At 44.1% G+C, this 16,682-nt stretch overlaps 1 pseudogene; it reads right to left on the bottom strand.

The window, feature by feature from the left end:
- Positions 1 to 1,711: 1,711 nt before the first annotated feature.
- Positions 1,712 to 2,618, bottom strand: LOC114693878 (annotated as a pseudogene).
- Positions 2,619 to 16,682: the final 14,064 nt, after the last annotated feature.

Below are 16,682 nucleotides of genomic sequence, written 5' to 3'. Positions count from 1 at the left end.
TGAGGAAGATTAAGGAAAGTCAGTCAAATGCCAGCATGTTGGCAAGAATAACAAGAAGACAAAGGATGTGGTTTACTGAGGCCAGGTCTCCACGTGGCTGGCAGCCTGGGTGGCTTTCCTCTGGTGACGTGGTAGAGTCTGACAGGACATCTCCGGCTTTCCTCTCACAAGACACATGCTCAAATTGCCCAAGCATATCAGTACATGGAGGGTTTTCACACAGAGACTCAGTTGAGAACCCTCAGAATAAGATGAAGGAGAGAGAAGCAGCTCAGGGATCGGGGTGGTTCGTTTGTTTCTGCAGCTATTTATTGGTTGTGCCTGAGACACACACACACACACACACACACACACACACACACACACACACACACTTCCCAACCAGTTCCCTTCTATTTCCCTGTCTTCTCCCTCCCCCACCGCAGGGGTTTTTAATCTGTGTATGTTACCGCTGGGGTTGCTTTGCCGGCTGACTTGGACTCGTCTGTGTTAAGCTATCCATTAATTTATTCTCACAACAAGGGCTTAAACGAGGTCATAAAATGCCATTTCTTTGCAGAGCTGGGGAGACCTCTGGGTCCCACGCTTGCTGCACAAGGTAGCTTGAAGCAGAGTTTAATCAGGTTGAGTATTTTCAGTCCTGAAAACTAAGTGATGGTGTTGGGGGTAAGCGAGGTCTGTGACTGTGTATTTGATTTTTTTTATTTTATTTATTTATTTATTTATTTATTTATTTATTTATTTTGGTTTTTCGAGACAGGGTTTCTCTGTGTAGCTTTGCGCCTTTCCTGGGACTCACTTGGTAGCCCAGGCTGGCCTCGAACTCACAGAGATCTTCCTGCCTCTGCCTCCCGAGTGCTGGGATTAAAGGCGTGCGCCGCCGCCGCCGCCGCCGCCGCCGCCGCCGCCGCCGCCACCACCCGGCTTGATTTTTTTTAAAACAATCTTTCTAACACACACATTGAAAATTATAAGACTTTGAACCTAAAGATTATTTTAGTTGTGTGTCATGATTTTTGCCTTCAATCTCCACTATGATTAGGTTTAAACTATTCTCCAAGTTGTCTGGCAATGCCTTTGACCCATGAATAAATTAAGTATATATTGTTTAACTTGCCCATTGGGGGAGATTTTACCTACATCTTCTTTTTTCCCCCCATTCTCCTTTAGTCCATAAACACCTAGTCACAAGCTGCACAAATCATTTATTTTTGTAAAGGCCGAGAAGGGTATAGGAAGTGTTTTGGGGTGGGGGTGGGGGTGAGAGAAGGGACACGGAGCTGGGAACCAGTCCACTGCCTCCACAGCCCTGATAGGACTATGGCATCTGCAGTGGCGCTCTGTGGAAGAGGTGGACAAGGGTCCAGGGGAGCTGAGGGATGGGGATCTCAAAACCGAGCGCTTGCCCCACAAAACGTTTCAATGTGTGGCAGGGGCTCAGGGAAGGTGAGGGGGCTTGGAGAGGGAGCAGCCAAACTCAGGTGAGTGGAGACAGATGGGTGGGGTCATCTCGGCGAGGGGATGAGAGACAGGAAAAGTAGTTAAAGGCGTCAGTAAAAGGTTCTCCCTGAGACCCCCCAGGGAGAGGTGGGGACCAGCTTGCCTGTTAATTTAATATTAAATTGGGATGGAAGTTGGAAAGGACGTTATTTCGAGGGATGATTTCTCAGCCTCTCAGGACTGTATAAGAGAGGCCGGGAGCCTGGGGCCCTCACCGGTGACTGGACATTTCCACATGGGATTCCTCAGTTCCCTGGATAGCCCGGTAGGGAAGCCTCTCTCTCCTTTATCCCCAACCCAACCCACAGATGCCTCCTGCTGTCGAAATTCCAGAGGACGTTGCTACCAGAATTGGGACATTTCCCTTTGCCATTCATCATCAAATGTTGCTGCCTCACTTTCATCCAGGTTGTTGTAGTCCTCTAGTTCTTCCTGGCCCCCAAGTTAGGTGATTTCGGGAGCACTGGAGGTTGTGAGCCCTGTCCCGATCATGACAGACCACTGGCTGAGTCCCGGACAGTCCTCCGTTTCTCCCGAATCCCACTTGGGGCAGAGCACATCTCAGATGCCTCCTGGTAAATCTTTTATTTTATTTTATTTTATTTTTATTTTGGTTTTTCAAGATAGGGTTTCTCTGTGTGGTTTTGGTGCCCATCCTGGATCTCGCTCTGTAGACCAGGCTGGCCTTGAACTCACAGAGATCCACCTGGCCCTGCCTCCCAAGTGCTGTGTGTGCCACCACTGCCCAGCTACCTCCTGGTAAATCTTGAGAGCATCATCCCCAGTGTTGGAGTAGGAGATGACAGTGGACACAGAAAAGGCCTGGCAGTCGCCTCCAGCAGCCATGGGTTCCATGTTCCCAGTCAGGTCCTTCATCATTCCAAAAAGGTCCAAGAAGCCAGCAGACATTCCCAACATCCGGAAGGGAGAGCCAGCCCCAGCCTACATCCTGCTGTTGACAGGCCTGGTTGCCGCCATGTTGCCATCTGTGATCAAAGGAAGGGGCTATATCCAAAGCTACCTGACAACATGTGTTTCACATGCTGGTAGTGAATTACAAAGAGGTCCATCAGGAACATAGGATCCTCAAGCTCCACGTCCCTCATGAAGCAGAACATCCTGATCCCGGCAGTTGCCTTCAGCGGTCAGAGGGCTCTACACGGTCCCCGACTTGGGCTCACCAGCCCATCCAGCTAGCCTCTTCACCGGGCACTTCAGGAGCAGAGTCGCAGCTGGGGACGCAAGAGTTGACTGTGAGGAAGCTTCTCTCCTCCTGCCTCAGCTGCCACCTCCATACCCCTGCCCTCAGCCTTTTACCTCTGTCTTCTTGTTAATTTATTTGTAATTCAATTCTGTTTGGTCCAGAATATATTATATAGGACTTACATCTCTTGAAATTTATTGAACTGTGTTTGCAGGTCCCACCCAAGGCCAACCTTGGTGAATAGTTGTGTTCTCTTAGAAAAAAAAATGTTAGATTTCACAGTTGGGTTCTGGGGCTGTCAATGAGGCAGATGATGTTATTTGGGTCTTCTATTTCCTTATCAAAAATTTCCATCTATATCCTCAGCCAACTAATGACAGAATGGTGTTGCGACCTACCCACAGTTACAGCTGTATCTGTCCTTCCTGTTAGTTCTATAAGTTTTACTCCAAGCACCTTTGAGTTCTATCTTAAGGCACATGCATATTTGGTATCTCCCTGTGATATATTGACCTTTTTTTATCATTTGTGGTATACTGATTTAAAGAAATGTATTTCTTTATCTCAGGTAAACTACATGTCTTCAAGTCTATTTTGTCTTAAACTAACACAGCCACTCTAGCCTTCCTGTAATTAGTATTTGCATTGCATATCTTTATCTTTCCCTGTCCTTTTGTTTCTGTCTATGCTTGTGTCTCTGGTGAACAGAGTATACTTGGGTCTTGCTCCTCCCACCAGGTCTGCTTAGCCTTTCCTTGAATTAAATTTTTTTGTCCGTTTACATTTAATGAAATTATTGCTGTGACTGGATTTAGTCCTGGTGTTTCATCGTGTGTGTGTGTGTGTGTGTGTGTGTGTGTGTGTGTGTGTGTGTGTGAATGTGTGTGAAGCAAAGATACAGTGTACATGTGTATTCAGGTGCATATGGAGGCCAGAGGAATACCTCAGGTGTCATTCCTCAGGTACCATCCACCTTCTGGTTTTTAAGACAAGGTCTCTTACTGGCCCAGAACTTGCCAAGCAGGCCAGACAGGCTGGCTGTGAGTCATAGAGATCTTCCTGTGTAGCTGAAGTTTTCCTGTGTCCCACCTGGCCCATGGTCAGGACAAATCTCTCTCACCTGCCAGTCCTGCAGCTGCTTGGACCCAAGTAAACACACAGAGGCTTATATAATTAAATAGGCTTATATAATTAAAACTGCTTGGCCATTAGCTTAGGCCTACCACTGACTAGCTCTTACATTTAAACTAACCCATAATTCTTATTTATGTTTAGCCACGTGGCTAGGTACCTTTTCTCAGTTCTGCCTTCACATCTGACTGGTGACTCCTGACTCAGCCTTCCTGTTCCCAGAATTCTCCTCTCTGCTTATTCCACATATACTATACTTCCTTCCCAGATACTGACCAATCAGCATTTTATTTATCAACCAAATCAGAGCAATACACATTCACAACATACAGAAAGACATCCCCAGTATTCCTGTCTCTGCCTCCAGAGTGCTAGGATTATAAGTATGTGCCACTCTGCCTAGCTTTTAAAAAATAGGTTTTAGAAATCAAACTCAGGTATTCATGCTTGAAAGGCAAGCACTCTATGGGCTGAGCTACCGCTTCAGCTCCTGAAGATTTTTTTCTATGCAATCCCTTTGTAATCATTTATTCTATTGGTATTTTTGCTGTATCTTACTTTTTTTTTTTTTTTTGGTTTTTCAAGACAGGGTTTCTCTGTGTAGCTTTGCGCCTTTCCTGGATCTCGCTTTGGAGACCAGGCTGGCCTCGAACTCACAGAGATCCGCCTGGCTCTGCCTCCTGAGTGCTGGGATTAAAGGCATGTGCCACCACCGCCCAGCCTTTTGCTGTATCTTTATATCATCTATTAACAAGTTGTCTTTAAAAAGGTGAAAAATTATGGAGAAAAACATCCAACATTAACTTGTGGCTTCCACACATATGTGCATGTACACTGGATCACAGTTATGGATAAATACACACACACACACACACACACACACACACACACACACACAGGGCAAGGCAAAAACTGTGGGTCCCCAGAGCAGACTACAGTCAACACGACAGTTTCACCAATAACTGGCCCCATGTACAATGGTGTTCCCATAATACTGGAGCTGAAAAATTCCCATTGCTTCATGATGTCATAGCTGTCCTGACATCATAGCTCATAGTTAGTGTTTGTGGAGGTGGTTGTGTGAACAAACCTCCACAGTGCCAGTCATATGAAAGTATAGCTATGCAGCCCAGAATACTTGGTAATGGTAATAAAACACTACGCTATTGGCTTATGTTCATACTGCAACTCTTAATCACTATTTTAGGGTGTACTTTTTCTACTTACTAAAGAGGTTTACTATAAACATTGTGCTCCACTATACCAGCATCATCACATATATCTTGTCTTTACTCCATCTCTGGACTTCATCAAGAAGCAACATGGAGTGATTGACAGGACTACTTAGGTTTGGGTGAGTGTAGTCTAGGATGCTGAACAAAGAAATCAGCTAATGACACACTTTTTCCAGAAGCATTCCCATCACTAAGTTCTGTACAACTGTGTATGAGGAACACACTATTGCCAAACTGCCTAAGTGGAAGAGTAAAATGGGAATAAGGAAGAGGTGAGAGCAGTCAAGAGGCTCTTTGACCAGAGACCTATTTTCTAGACGGAGTAGTCTGAACACTTCCTCAAGGGTTAAGAGGTTGACCAGATGCCCAAGACATGGCACATTGGTTCCCCCCACCCCCACCCCTTTAGTTGTTTCTTTTGTCTTTAGTAACTGTTGAGAACAAACAAATGACTATCTTGTGGGTTTGGCTTCTTTATAACCAGCTGAGCTTGTTATTCTGAGGATGTCCCTTATGAAGTCATTGTGATTCAGGTCTTCAAGTTTCTTGAGGTGAGGACAGCCAGTTAAGTTACACTAGAGTCGCTTCTTACATCAGCATAAATTATAGTATCTAGAGATAAGGATCTGTGAGTACCAGTTGGGGAGACAGCCCACCATCACAGGACATGGTGCTTGGGGGATGACAGAAAGAGTAGAAACAGTTTCTAGACTCAAGAGCATTGTGTTTTACCATGAGAAACCAGAGATATTAGAACTATCCATGTTCACAGACATCAGCAAATGCCCCAGATTGAAGACAATTGCACTATGCAGTGGGAACACAGGGAATGAGCTGTGCGGGAGAAGAAATGTAAAAGAAATTAAAAAACGGGATTCAGGAAAGTGGGTGAGAGACGTTATTTACACATGAGTGAGGAGAGTGCATGGGGACACCGAATACTGTCTAGTTGCTATCATGCCAAAGCTCCCTTGTAATATCCCAGCTCTGTGAGCTTAGCTCTTTCCTTCCAGCTCATCCACGAGGCATGTTGTCTTTGTTGTCTTTATTGTTGGTCCAGCCCTTACTGCTGACGCTGTTTCATGTCACCCTCACAGGCAAGTGTCTTGTAGGTGGCACTCATCTCTCATTTCTGCCTTTTACAGCTATTCTGGAAGAATTGGAATTACTGAGGTGGTTTCTTAGATCTAGCTTCTTTCAGTAGTAGTAGAGGGTAGTTACCCTCTACTACCCCGGCATATCATTTCCAGAGCACATGCCCACCTTCCATCCCCATCCTCACCGTGGGTATCAGAATCCAAGAGGTACTCATGTTCCTTGAATAAAATGACACATTCCATAGAATCTACATACACTCTCTCATGAATTTCAAAGTGTTTCTAGATGACTTACCGGTTACTGCTGTAGAGACCATGGAGGGATGCTGCTGAGTGGCTTGTTCATCATGGCTTGCTAAGTCTGCTTTCTTATAGAACCCAGGACCACTAGCCTGGGGACAGCACCATCCATAATTGGCTGGGCCCTCCCCCATCAATCAGAAATTAAGAAAATGCCATACAGTTCTAGAACAAAAAGAAGCAAACTCACCCAAGGAGGAGTAGATGACAAGAAATAATCAAACTGAGGGTTGAAATCAATAAAATAAAAACAAAGAGAAAAATACAAAGAATCACTGAAACAAAGAGTTGGTTCTTTGAGAAAAATCAACAAGATAGACAAACCCTTATCCAAACTAACTGAAAGGCAGGGAGAGAATATCCAAATTAACAAAATCAGAAATGAAAAGGGAGACATAACAACAGACACTGAGGAAATCCAGAGAATCATCAGGTCATACTTCAAACACCTGTACTTCACAAAATTGGAAAATCTAAAATAAATGAACAATTTTTGGATAGGGTACCACATACCAAAATTAAATCAAGACCAGATAAACAATTTTAATAGACCTATAACTCCTAAGGAAACAGAAGTAGTCATTAAAAGTCTCAACCAAAAAAAGCTCAGGGCAAGATGGTTTCAGCACAGAATTTCAAAGAAGAGTTAATACCAATACTCTTCAAATTGTTCCATACAATAGAAACAGAAGTAACATTATCAAACTCTTTTTATGAGGCTACAGTCACCCTGATACCCAAACCACATAAAGATACAACCAAAAAAGAGAATTACAGACAAATCTCCCTCATGAAAATTGATGCAAAAAATACCCAATAAAGTACTGGCAAACTGAATCCAAGAACACACCAAGAAAATCATCCACTATGATCAAGTAGGCTTTATCCCAGAGACTCAGGAATGGTTCAACATAAGAAAATCTATCAATGTAATCCACCATGTAAATAAACTGAAAGAAAAAAAGCCACAAGACAATCTCATTAGATGCTGAAAAAGTCTTTGACAAAATTCAACACCCCTTCATGACAAAAGTCTTGGAGAGAGCAAGGATACAAAGAACATACCTAAACATAATAAAAGCAATATACAGCAAGCTGACAGCTAACATCAAATTAAATGGAGAGAAACTCAAAGTGATTCTACTAAAATCAGAAACAAGACAGGACTGTCCATTCTCTCCATGTCTATTCAATATAGTACTTGAAGTTCTAGCTAGAGCAATAAGACAACAAAAGGAGATCAAGGGGATAAAAATTGGTAAGGAAGAAGTCAAACTCTTGCTATCTGCAGATGATAGGATAGTGTGCATAAGTGACCCCAAAAATTCTACCAGGGAACTCCTACAGTTGATAAACACCTTCAGTAATGTAACTGGATACAAGATTAACTAAAAAAAAAAAATCAGCAGCCCTCCTGTATACAAATGATAATTGGGCTGAGAAAGAAGTCAGAGAAACATCACCCTTTACAATAGCCACAAATAATATAAAATATCTTGAGGTAACTCTAACCAAACAAGTGAAAGACTTGTATGACAAGAACTTTTAAGTCTTTGAAAAAAGAAATTGTGGCGCACGCCTTTAATCCCAGCACTCGGGAGGCAGAGCCAGGCGGATCTCTATGAGTTCGAGGCCAGCCTGGTCTACAGAGTGAGATCCAGGAAAGGCACCAAAACTACACAGAGAAACCCTGTCTTGAAAAAAAAAAAAAAGAAATTGAAGAAGATATCAGAAAATGGAAAGATCTCCCATGCTCTTGGATTAGTAGGATTAACATAATAAAAATAGTAATCTTACCAAAAGCAATCTACAGATTCAATGCAATCCCCATCAAAATCCTAACACAATTCTTCACAGACCTCGAAAGAACAATACTCAACTTCATATAGAAAAAAAAAAAAAAACAGGATAGCTAAAGCAATCCTTTATAATAAAGGAACTTTTGGAAGCATCACCATCCCTGACTCAAGTTCTACTGTAGATCTATAGTTATAAAAACAGCTTGGTATTGGCATAAATAGGCACATGGATCAATGGAATCAAATTGAAGACTCTGACATAAATCCACACACCTATGAACACCTGATTTTTGATGAAGAAGCCAAAATTGTGCAATGGAAAAGATAAAGCATCTTCAACAAATGTCACTGGCATAACTGGATGACATGTAGAAGAATGCAAATAGATCCATATCTATCACCATGCACAAAACTCAAGTCCAATGGATCAAAGACCTCAACATAAATCCAGTTACACTGAACCTGACAGAAGAGAAAGTGGGAAGTAGCCTTGAATGCATTGGCACAGGAGACCACTTTCTGAATATAACACCAGTAGCATAGACACTGAGAGCAACAATTAATAAATGGGACCTCCTGAAGTTGAAAAGTTTCTGTAAGGCAAAGGACACAGTCAATAAGACAAAACAGAAACCTACAGAATGGGAAAACATCTTCACCAACTCCACATCTGAGAGAGGGATGATCTCCAAAATATATAAAGAACTCAAGAAACTAGACATGAAAATACCAAGTGATCCAATTAAAAAATGGGGTACAGATCTATATAGATAACTCTCAATAGAAAAAGAATCTAAAATGATTGATAGACATTTAAGGAATTGCTCAACATCTTTAGTCATCAGGGAAATGCAAATTAAAATGACTCTGAGATACCACCATACACCTGTCAGAATGGATAACATCAAACACACTGATGACAGCTTATGTTGGAGAGGATGTGGAGTAAGGGAACACTCATCCACTGCTGGTGGGAGTGCAAACTTGTACAGCCACTTTGGAAATCAGTATGGCAGTTTCTCAGAAAATTGGGAATCAATCTACCTCAAGACCCAGTGATACCACTCTTGGGCATATACCAAAAGGATGCTAAATCATACCACAAGGACACTTGCTCAACTATGTTCATAGCAGCATTATTCATAATAACTAGAACCTTGAAACAACCTAGATACCCCTCAACTGAAGAATGGATAAAGAAAATGTGGTGCATATACACAATGATGTATTACTCAGCTGTAAAAAACAGTGACAGCATGAAATTTGCAGGCAAATGGATGGAACTAGAAAAAAATCATTCTGAGTGAGGTGACTCAGACCTAGAAAGACAAACATGGTATGTACTCACTGATAAGTGGATATTTAGATGTAATAACCAGGCTACAATCCACAGCCCTAGAGAGACTAGGTAACAAGGAGGACCCTAAGAGGGATTGTCCTTGGAAGGGGAAATAGATGAGATCTCCTGGGTAAAATGGGTAAACTGGGGGTGTGGGAGTATTGAGGGGAGGAAATGGAGGATGGGAACATGAGGGAACATGAGGGATAGGGATGGTCGAGCTGGGGGAGGGATGGAGAGGGAGAGCAACAAAAGAGATATCTTGGTAGAGGGGGGCCACTGTGGGGTTAGGAAGAAACCTGGTGGCAAGGAAACTCCCAGGAATCCACAAGGATGACCCCAGCTAAGACTCCTAGCAATAGTGGAGAGGGTGCCTGAACTGGCCTTCTCCTGTAATCAGATTGGTGACTACCCTAACTGTCATCCTAGAACTTTCATCTAGTAACTGATGGAAGCAGATGCAGAGATCCACCACTAAGCACTGGGTGGGGCTCCAGGAGTCCAGTTGAAGAGAGGGAGAAGGGATTATACAAGCAATGGGGGGTCAAGATCATGACAGGGAAACCCACAGAGACAGCTGACCCAAGCTCCTGGGAGCTCACAGACTCTAGACCAACAACTAGGGAGCCTGTATGGGACTGACCTAGGCCCTCTGCATGTGGGTGACAGTTGTGAGACTTGGTCTGTTTGTGGAGTCCCTAGCAGTGAGATCAGGACCTGTCCCTGGCACATGAGCTCGCCTTTTGGAACCTATTCCCTATGATGGGATGCCTTGCTCAGCCTTGATGCAGGGGGAGGAGCTTGGTCCTGCTGAACTTGATGTACCATGCTTTGTTGACTCCCATGGGAGAACCTACCCTTTCTGAGGAGTGGATGGGGAGTTGTAGAAAGGAGGTGGGGGGAGGGAACAGGAGGAGAGGAGGGAGGGGAAACTGTGGTTGGTATGTAAAAATAAATAAAATAATTAATTTAGTAAAAATAAATAAATAAATAATTAAAAGAAAATGCCCTAGAGATGGATCTTATGGAAGCATTTTCTCAATTGAGATTCTCCCCTTTAAGATAGTTCTAGCTTGTGTAAAATTGACATAAAACTACCCAGTACACATCATGTCAACATAGTAAATAGTTGTTACTTTTTAGGAAATCATAACAGGAAAAAAGACTTTACATCTTCATACAGACACAATTTGTTTTTCAGATTTTTTCCATCCACACTGGTAGAACTGGAGGGTCAACTCCATTATGTTTACTTCCCTGTGATTTGCTATAGATGCTGTCGCCCATGGTTACTATAACTATTAGAAACAGCCTCTAGCCTGTTGGCTGCAGTTAATGAACTGAAGATTCTCAGGACATGTTTTCAGCCATCAGATTCATTTACTTGTAAGGAAATAAGGAGCATTTTATTTATTTGATTTTTAAAAAAATATATCTTATTTTATATTAAATTACTTGTAAATGTGTAAGTCTGTATAGGTATGTGCATGTGAGTGCAGGTGCCCAAGGAGGCCAGAAGAGGGAGTCAGATCCCCTGGAACTGGAGTTAAAAGTGGTTTCAAGTCACCTGACATGAGTGCTGAGAACTGAACTCTGGCCCTCTGGAAGAGTGAATAGGAAGCACTCTTAACCATGAGCCATCTCTCCAGCCCCTCCCAAATCAATTTTAAGCTTTACAATAATCCTTGAAATATAAGAGCTACCATTCCTATCTCCCAATTGAGGTCACTGAAGCTCACAGGTCCAGTCACGCACTCAAGGTTCGTAGATAGTAAGTAGGACCTGAACCCTTATTGCCTGAGATCAGATTCATGTAAGGCATTCTTGATTTGGAATCTGTGGTCTGCCAAACAAAGTACAAGGATCGACTGTATCTCACAGGCTTCACGGAACCATGCACAAGAATTTGTGTCCATATGCTCAAGTCCACCTTTCCAGGGGAAGTGTCCACATCAGTCAAATTCTCCAGGGATCTGTGGCTTCAGATGAAGCAGTATGGGGGAGGCAGGGGGTCTGAAGAGACGGCTCAGTGGTTAAGAGCATTTGTTGTTCTTGCAGAGGTCCTGGGTTGGGTTCCCAGCACCCACATGATGGTTCACAATATTCTGTAACTCTGACTGTAGGAAATCTGATGTTCTCTTCTGACCTCCATGAGCACACATGTGTATACATACAAACACACACACACACACACACACACACACACACACACACACACACACAAATAAATAAAAAGAAATATTAAAAAAGAAAAATGAGGTCGTGATGCCAGTATCCACTGTGTTTAGCTGGGTAGGTAGCATTGCAGGTAGGGTGGATATTTTTTGGGTGTGGTGTGGTTGTTGAGACATGATTTCATGTAGCTTGTGCTAGCCTTGAACTCACTATGTACTGAACTGGTCTTGAACTCCTGGTCCTCTGGTCTCTAGCTCTTATGCCCTGAGATTATAAGTATGTGTCACCATGCCTGCCTTTGAGGGTGGTTCTTGATGTACTCCATGGAAGAAAATTGATCTTCCTAGTCTAAATTTCTAGGTCTTTATTTATTTTTTAAAGAAATATACAAAAGTTCAAGGTCAGCCTGGTCCATTATTCTCTTGTAATAACTCTCTCTTTGAAGGACTAACTCACTATTCCATATAAGAACCATCTTGATCCCTCCCAAGGACAGTGTTTTTTGGACTTCCTGATATTTCTAAAATGTACAGTCAGGTTCAACTCATCACATGATCTAATTCTGTCTGAGCAATTGTTTTCTCTGGTGCTAAGTATAAAATGTTTGTAATTATCAACATTTCTCTCTCTTTCTTGTAATTCTGTATAGGCCTAGGGACAGGTAGGTTGAGGAGGAAAACCTTTGAGGATAAGTATTATGATCATAGGCTGTACTTCCTGAAAATTACTTTTACACTCGAAATAGTAGTTTGTTGTCTTGCAAAGCTGACACACTTCACATTTCCTATAATTGTACAATGTCCAGTCAGGAAGTAGCTTACCTTGACGGCAGGCTCTTTGAGGCATCCCTCACTGGTACCCAGTCTTCGCCCCTGGATAGAAGTTATCCTTGGTGCTAGAGAGCAGACCAGCTTTGTCTGAGTAAGTGGAGTTTCAACAATATCCCAGCATTCCATAGTTCCATGTAATTTTCCTAACATCTCATCAGTAGGATGATGCTGTGCAGGAACCTGAGATGGATGGAAAACAGAAGGAGGTGGATGGCTAAGTGGGGCAGGTACATTAGAAGTCACAGGGTAGCGGCACTAAGGAGCTCGTGTTTGTTCATCAGCTTCTGTTGCTATAACAAACGCCTGAGCAAATCAGCTTGTCAAGAGAAGAGGTTTATTTCAGCTCACTGATCTGGAGGGGTTTGTTTGTCTGTTTTTGGTGGGCGGGGCCTCACTATGTATCCTTGGGTTGCCTGTAACTCACTACAACCCACCTGCCTCTGTCTCCCAAGTGCTGGTCTTAAAGGCGTGCACCACCATACCTAGCTATTTTGGAGGGTTTGGGTCTGTGCCTGTTTGGCCTCATTGCCTTTGTTACATTGGCAAGGCAGTACACCATGGCCATCGCCTGTGACTAATTATTTTCTTCATGGTCAGAAAGTAAAAGAAAAAAAGGAGGAGGGGAGGGAGAGGAGGAGGAAGAATAGGAGGAGGAGGAGGAGGAGAGAGAAAGAATGGGAGGAAAGAGAGGAGAGGGAGGAGGAACTGGGATTTCAATGTCTTCATGTACATGCCCTGGTGACTGGAAGCCCTCTTAAAAGTTCTATCACCTCCCAACAGTGCCATAAGCTGGGGACCGAGCATTTAAGACAGGAGCCCTTGGGGGACAGTTATCCAAGCAGTAGCAGAGCTGACCCTGTAGTGTTACGGCTGAACTGTGACACTTTCCCCAGAGCAGAGCCGTAACAACTTCTTTAGGGAAGCCTCCTCTGCCAGAGCAGAGTTGTTTAAGCAGCATTGGGGAAACCTTTCTCTGGAGCAGAGCTGTGAGCTGCTATGCTTAAGATGACTTTGTGGTACTCCTTGGCTCCCAACTTCCAGGATCCCTTTCCATTCGAGCTGCAATGCTTATGGGTAAGACTCTAGAAGTTAAGGACTTGGGAAGTTAAGGAAACTTGCAAGGCTGAGGACACTCAGACAATTCAAAGATTCACAAGGCCTACACCCAAGGTTATGAACAGCAAACAATTGCTATGGAGAGGAGATTGTCTTCAGTGGAGCTGCTTTCAAGTAGGATAGGGAGCCCCATGGATGTGTCTTCTGTGAGTTTTCACCTATTATATGTAGGTTTTTGGGTGATGTAACTATCTTTGAGTCATTCTTGCTTCTGTAGGTAATCTCAACGAAGTCACTGATTCACAAGTTTATACTTGTTTATCTGGGGTAAACAGATGTTTGCTCACAATTCCCAGGCATGGGGGAGTTATACAACACCACCCAATCCCAAAGGAGTCCTTGTATTTGAGGGATAACTGGCTTCTCCAGGGCATCTCTTGTAGAAGGTGCAGTTTTGACAACAAGAAATTTGTTCTAGAACTTTCTTTCAGTCACTGTTTAGTGAATCCACATGTTACGTGGCTATTTGTGATCTTTTGCTGTGTAATACGTCATTCCGGTCCTTGGTGGTTTGGAAGACCTGAAAGCTCGTAGTTTCTCATGACTGTAGGTGTAGCCGGGTTGTTCTGTTGCTCTCCCATGGAGTCTTCTGTGCAGAGGTGTTCAGTTAGAAGCTGGACTTGATGGAATGTTTGGGATGGTCTCTTTCCTGCCAGGGTCCTTCCCTCATGGCCTCTCACCTTTTAGTTTTAGACCAAGTTTCTCACAAGGCAGCTAGATCCCACGGTGAGGGCCTGGAGCTAAGACAGAAGTACGTTTGCTGCCCACTCGTGACCCAGTCAAGCCCCAAGGTTGGCTTCCACTCAAGCAACGGCGATGCCACTCCACCTTCTCTTGCCTTTGCACGTCTAACAGTTATCTATTTTTTTTTTCAGAGTATGTGGTAAGACCTGTTTACAGAGCCTAACCCGTTTGACAATTGCCCAATATGATCTACAGAGTGATTAATTGCCCCTCTCCCACCACACAGAAGCGTACTTCAGAGGACAATGTTTTGCCTTTGTCTTAGAGACGCGGTCGGTGACCACTGCCTGCATCCACCCAGCTTCTTGTTCCAACCTCCTCCAAGAAGGGAGTGGGAAGCAGCAGCGTACAAGTGGGAGGTGCTACATTGTCAGTTAGGGATTCACAGCCCCCAGTGGGATACAATAGCATCCGACAGATTGCCACGCTGATTTAAATAGGGCAAGTCTCAGCTGTGGGTAGCAGCAGGATGCTGACGGAGGGCCATGAACCTAGAGCTATAGCAGCTCCAGGAATTACAATATAAAAAGTCTCAGGGGACTCCGGGGAGCCAAGCGAAATCAGTCCCTTACAGAGCAAGTCCGTGGGTCACTGAGGGATAGAGCAGGAGCAATGGGTCTCGAGGCCTGGAGTTTCAGGTCCCTGGAGCAACAGGTGTCTGAAGCTAGAAGAAGCTGAAGGAATGAATTCTCATCTGCAGGCAGTCAAAACGCAGGGTCTTGGAGACTGAGGCAGGAAAGAGTCCCGCTTGCTGCTGCTGGTCCAGTCCTGGAGGCCTGCTTGAGTGAGCTCCGTGCCCAGGGCGGAAGCCTTCAGAACAGGGGACTTATGAGGAGTCTGTCCCTAGAAAGTCTTGAAGGCGAGTCTTCCTTCTCTGGGGAGGGGACAGGCTGGGATTGGATCCTGAAGTCTTCAGGCTTCCAGCTGTCTTCTGCGGCCGGACTCTGAAGTCTTTCTTCTTTTCATCTTCCATAGGATCCTGCAGCACTTCAGTCTGGAAAGCTGTAGCCTATCGGCATGTGTAGGGGGTGCATGGGAGCCAGCTGGACTCTGATTGGCTGAATGCGAGTACAAAAATAAGGTGGAAAAATCAGGCTCAATGGGCTCGCTCAGCCAGGCCTTTTCTTTCTCTTTGGGGTTGCTGCACTACCAGCTCTCAGCCGTGCATTCTCCGTCTCCTTTGCCCTTAAGAAGGCTCGAGCTCGTGGCTCTCAGAAAGCTCTGTGGCATGAGCGTGTTCGAGTGTCTGTGAATTCTTCAGGTCGCCCCTATAACAGTGATGTGCCTGGAGATTTGCTGGGGTCCCTTTGTGCTGTTGGGGAGTCTGGTGACCTGGGGCAGAAGGTCCGGCTGAAGGAGTTCACAGGTCACTTCTAGCTCCATGCCAGAGAGCCGCGTCACCGATGGATTGGTTTGCAATGACTTTGCTTTCTTTTCAAACTCTTCTTCAGAACATTGCTCGGCAAGATGAAAGCTTTGAAATGGAAAACCATTTATCTTTAAAACCTTTTCTTCCTAACCAGGCCCCAGCAGGATTTCTTTCATTTCTCTCCTGACCCCAGGTGCTTGGTTCTTTTAAATGGTCTCCTGTCATCTTCTGGAAGCATCTTTTCCTTACATGTGATCTGTCTATAACAACATCCATTTCTGATGCTTCCACAGGATGACCATGGTGTGGGACTCATCAGTGTCCTTCTTTTTTTAGAGGTTGATTTATTAATATTTTTTAATTATGTGTAAGTGTGTGAATCTGCATGTGAATATGTGCGTGTAAGTGCAGGCCTGAGTTACAGATGTTGTGAGCAGCTTGACGTGGGTGCTAGGAACCGAACTCAGGACCTCTGGAAGAGCAGCAAGTGCTCTCAACTGTGGAGCCATCTCTCCAGTTCCAAGCTCCCTCTTTTTTTTTTTTTTTAAAGTCATTCTTTCTTTCTTGTTTTTATTTGTTTCTGTTTTCTTGAGACAGCTTCTCATGTAGGCCAGGGTGGCCTTAAACTCTCTCTGGGGAGAAGACCTTGAACCTCTGACCATCCTGCCTCCGTTTCCCAAAATGGAATTATGGGCACACCCTAGCATGCCTGGATTGGTAATTCTTCTCTTTAATGTGGCTGATTGTGCCTCTCGCTTTCATACAGGTTGTTATTTGAAAACATGTTCTTTGAGCCCCAACACGTCCTGTGCATGTCCCAAAGCACAGAAGCTATTGAGTAGC

The sequence above is a fragment of the Peromyscus leucopus genome, chromosome 9 (assembly GCF_004664715.2).
Source record: "Peromyscus leucopus breed LL Stock chromosome 9, UCI_PerLeu_2.1, whole genome shotgun sequence".
NCBI lineage: Eukaryota > Metazoa > Chordata > Mammalia > Rodentia > Cricetidae > Peromyscus > Peromyscus leucopus.
The sequence above is the reverse complement of the archived record's forward strand: the minus strand, read 5'-3'. Positions and strand labels throughout refer to the sequence as shown.